The sequence below is a fragment of the Berghia stephanieae genome, unplaced genomic scaffold (assembly GCF_034508935.2).
Source record: "Berghia stephanieae isolate SIO BIC M18660-M18661 unplaced genomic scaffold, UCSD_Bste_1.3 scaffold97, whole genome shotgun sequence".
Lineage (NCBI taxonomy): Eukaryota > Metazoa > Mollusca > Gastropoda > Nudibranchia > Aeolidiidae > Berghia > Berghia stephanieae.
The window spans coordinates 7,501-12,500 of record NW_027629621.1 but is presented as its reverse complement, the minus strand read 5'-3'; the positions used below and the strand labels follow the sequence as shown (position 1 = coordinate 12,500).

Genomic DNA, 5,000 nt, shown 5'->3' with positions numbered 1-5,000 from the left:
CAGAGCCATAATGGCGAGGACCTGTGGCAATGATTAGAAATGATATAGTAAATTAGCAATTAAATATTTTCATCTTATGTTTTAGACAAATCAATTTATTTTCTGTTTGACACTTTAATCGAATTTTAACTTGTATATGTTCATATCGTATCATATTGTAACATATCATATCATATCATATCATATCACATCATATCATACCGAATCATATCATATCATATTAAATCATACCATATCATATCATATCATATCATGTCATATCATATCATATCATATCATATCATATCATATCATATCATAACATATCATATCATATCATATCATATCATATCATATCATATCATATCATATCATATCATATCATATCATATCATATCATATCATATCATATCATTTCTTATTCTACATATCATTTCATATCATATCATATCATATCATACCATATCATATCATATCGTATCATATCAAAGCATATCGTGTCGTATTATATCATGTCATATCATATCATATCATATCATTCACTGGATATTGTTTCTCATAAAAGCTCACCATGGAATTACGATTTTAAAGTAAAAACTTACCACAACGTTGAAGATTTTCATGTTTGACGAGTTTTAAGTTGATTGGAACTTGAACTGACGATAAAATTCATTCATTTTATAGAGAAATGAAACAATTAGATATCACTCCTATCGTTACGGTTGAAATCATAGATTGGATCGCAAGAGCTCTAAAATTTAAATGGGAATTTACAATATGGCCGTAGATTATATCGCAACAGCTCATTGATTTGAATCGGAATTTTAAAGGTACTAAGTGACATTTTCATCATATAGAAAAAACTGCAATGTTTTGTCATTTATTCATTGGATTAAAGAGGGAAAGGCGTGTCTTATTGCCTCATGGAAGAATTGCCCAGAATGTCTTTAAACATAAAATTTACTCTGGTGATTTTAAGGTGTCTAATCATTTACTTGAAAGTGTTCACTTATTTTCTGTCTGGATTTGACTTAGACTCTTTTGATTCTGATATCCTCATAATATATTCATGATTTGAGATCATGCAGGAAAATAATTTAAAATTCAATTAAAAATATTCTTTTGAACAAAAATCACTCAACACCAAGAAATCATCAAAATAAAAGTAGAAAAAGTGCTAAACGTTTATTGATAAAATTCTGAATTGATAGATCAAAAAACTAGTTAGTTATTATAAAGCTATCAAATGTTAATGTTCACGCTATAAAAACCGGAATAAACTCCGGCTCCATACGCCCCATGGCTCTGTAGGAATACTGATAATCTGATATGGCTCGCAGGAAATGACCTTTATCATAGAATTGATTTTAAAATAGAACATAAACAAAAATTCCACTTTAGCCCATTTACAATATGCATAGTGGAAATTAACATAGATTGTAATAAGTATTTAAACATAAGGATAGGGGTTTGTTATAAAAGATAAAAAGATTTTTTTAAATACCCAAAAATTGTTTCAATAGAGTGATATTTATTATTGTGTTATGCTCTAACCACCCTTATCGAGCTCCCTCGTAGCTACAAGTACCCACCAACACTCATAAATTTATGTGTTTAAATATATATATATATATATATATATATATATATATATATATTATATATATATATATATATATATAATATATATATATATATATATATATATATATATATATATATATATATATATATATATATATACATATATATTATGTATTTGTGAACAAAAGAAACAAAATCATAATTCAAAAGAGATTTTTAAAAACACGAGTTACACCTGTAACAATGTCATTGTGACCCAAACAGGGTAAGATTTATTCATCTCATTTTCATTACTTAAAAAAAAAATTATGAATTTGTGAACAAAACAGAAAAAAACAAATTTAAAAAGAGATTTAAAAAAAACACGAGTAACACCGCGTCAACCTGTAATAATGGCATGGTGACCCAAACAAGGAAAATATATTCAAAATAAATTTAATTTCGTTTTCATCCTTCCAGTTTTTTTTTGGTTTTGTTTTTGTTACTGTTTTTTAAAAATTAAAATTTGTAGACAAAATAAACAGATCCAACAATATAGAAACTCAATTTAAAAAGACAAACAAACAAACAAGTCACAGGATGTGGTTGCTGTATTAGTGGTGGCGATGATGATGTTGATTATGTGGTAGTGTTGGTTGTAGTATTGATGGTAATGAAGATTATGATGTTGATGATGATGATGATGATGATGATGATGATGATGATGATGATGATGATGATGATGATGATGATGATGATGATGATGATGATGATGATGATGATGATGATGATGATGATGATGATGATGATGATGATGATGATGATGATGATGGTGATGATGATGATGATGATGATGATGATGGTTACGATATAACTCGCTTTTAAATTCGTCACCGAGCCGATCAATATTTAATATTTTTAATACACAGTTTTAGCGTTCTCTGTGTTCTAATTTATTGTGAGTTACGCAAAGTAACAGATGTGCCTTCTCTGTTCTATGATTTTATTGATCTTTATTTGATTGGACTTACATTGAATAATTTTCCCTTCTCCATGCAATGATTTTGGTCACCCGTTTACGGACTTACACAGTACGGTAACCTGCACTATGACTTGCTATTTTCCGACCCCGAACGTTTTCAACACAATCAACCCTGAATTATGCGTAGAATAGAAAGTGAGTAGTATTCATAACATGACTGAAAGGCGACACAAGATATCCGAACAACAGGTTTAAAAAATAACAACGCATGGTCGTCTTAAGCTAATTTCCCATTGAGACTCAAGCTCGTTCTGGAGTACCGTAACAACGTCAACTTCGTTCTATCTAAAGCAATCTGTAAATGAAAGTTTTGGTAAAGGGTCAGTGTCAAATAGTTATGCTTTAGGCATCAGAAAAAAGTTTAACTCTCAGTCCCTTGGTCTTCATCATCATCATCATCATCATCATCATCATCATCATCATCATCATCATCATCATCATCATCATCATCATCATCATCATCATCATGACCACTATTCCTAACTTAACCACCTACCACATCATAATTACTATCACCAGCAACAAACCAGCACCACAATACAACCATCACTTTTACTTTTCGTATTTTTTTCTTTTTCTTTTATACTATTTATTATAGTGATAACAGTGGGAACAATGAATCAGACAATATTATGTGCCCCTTGTCCATTCTTAAAGTTTGGGGGCTTTAAGTTATCGATTTGCCGGTGAAGTCTCTCTCTCTCTCTCTCTCTCTCTCTCTCTCTCTCTCTCTCTCTCTGTACCTCTCTCTCTCTATCTCTCTCTCTGTACCTCTCTCTCTCTATCTCTCTCTCTCTCTCTCTCTCTCTCTCTCTTCAGAGACATGGACTAGGTAGCCACAGCCATAGGAAAATTGTCTGAAGTTCATTGAGGCTTACCGAATTTTGTTAACAATATATTATTGATTGCTTACACTTTGGTTGGAACGCATTGCTAATGCTTTGAATAATAAACCATGGATAGAACCATGGACTAGATAACTAGAGTCTCTCTCTCTCTCTCTATCTATCTCTCTCTCTCTCTCTCTCTCTCTCTCTCTCTCTATCTCTATCTCACACATATCTTTTTCAATCTGTTTAGAGCCATGGACCAGGTAACCACAGCCATAGGAAAATTGTCAGAAGTGCATTGTGGCCTAAATATATTTGTTTTTGAGAAAGTGTTGATTGTTTAGGAGTTGTTTGAAATGCATGGCTAATGACATGGATCATAAACAAGACAAAGCCATGGATTAGAAGACTGTAGCCATAGGACGATTACATAGACATACAGGACACACATGGAATCGCCCAGATATTGGGTTGAATAAAATTCAGTAAAAAATGTGGAGGGGTCACTTATAGTATCAATAATAATGACGAGAAAAATAGGATATGGAGAAGTGACAGATGAAAACAGGGAATAAAATGTCACGGGGTCAAACTTAGGATCCTATTGACACGAGGTCTTCGTAAACGTCCCAGGTTTAAGAGTTTTTGCCAAGAGTTGGGTCATTTCAATCAATCTATATTTAAAAGGCGAGGACGAGTTTTATTGCCAAATTTAAAATACGTGTTTTCCAGCGTTAACCCTTTCCTTACCAACTATGGGACAATCGTCACATTCGTTGCCATACCGTCAGCATGTTTCTCAATCTGATTTCTTTTGTTTATCACAATATATCAAGCCATTTATTAATTCTAGTCATGAGAACTTGACGCTGTGTGTACAACTTAATTTTCTGAACAAAATTTTGTCTAGGATTTAGATAGAGGTCTACCTATTCCTTTTAAATTAGGTTTTTTTTTAAAATCATTTTTTATGTTAGATGGCTTTGACACTTTGGGAAAAATCCGAAAATGGTCGGTAATGATCGTTCGCACCATGTATGAAGCAGGAAAAAGCTCTCGAGTTCTGACTGAGAATAGAAGATACAAGCTGCATATACTTGAAGAAAGCGAAACCCACTGGATACAATCCGTACTGAAATACCTCAAGTCTGGGGAAAATTAAAGAAGCTGATATACAGAGAAGTGATAAGACTTGGGACGAGATAAAAAAAGTTAGCTCAGGATAGTGAAGGATGGAAATTGTTTGTGTGTGGCCTATACCCTGACCCAGGATGAAAAAGGCAATGATGATGATGATGATGATGATGATGATGATGATGATGATGCTGATGATAATGATGACTCATTTGAGGGTAATCTTAATGTTGATTTTGACATTTTCATCAAATGAAATAATTCCACGAAATTTGACACTGACTACTTGGTCCAAAAAATTATGACACACCCTCTCAAATCGGTTTTATTTTGGGATGAGGAAAGAGCTACAAATTGCATTTATAGACAGGAACAGATAAATTGGGGTTTTTAAAATGAGCTTTTATATAGAGCAATATCATCCAAACATGATCAAAGCGCTTTACTAAGGT

The 5,000-nt window shown here is 32.2% G+C and overlaps 1 long non-coding RNA gene across 1 annotated transcript in view; it reads right to left on the bottom strand.

Moving 5' to 3' along the window:
- The window catches only part of LOC144962369 (uncharacterized), a 4,591-nt gene extending 3,921 nt beyond the window's left edge, over window positions 1–670 (bottom strand). The window contains exons 1-2 of the long non-coding RNA XR_013643470.1: window positions 582–670; window positions 1–21 (exon numbers count right to left, since the gene is read on the bottom strand). The exon at window positions 1–21 is cut by the window's left edge and continues 54 nt beyond it. This is a non-coding gene — a long non-coding RNA (uncharacterized LOC144962369). The remainder of the gene's footprint in view (window positions 22–581) is intronic.
- Between the last annotated feature and the right edge of the window lie 4,330 nt (window positions 671–5,000).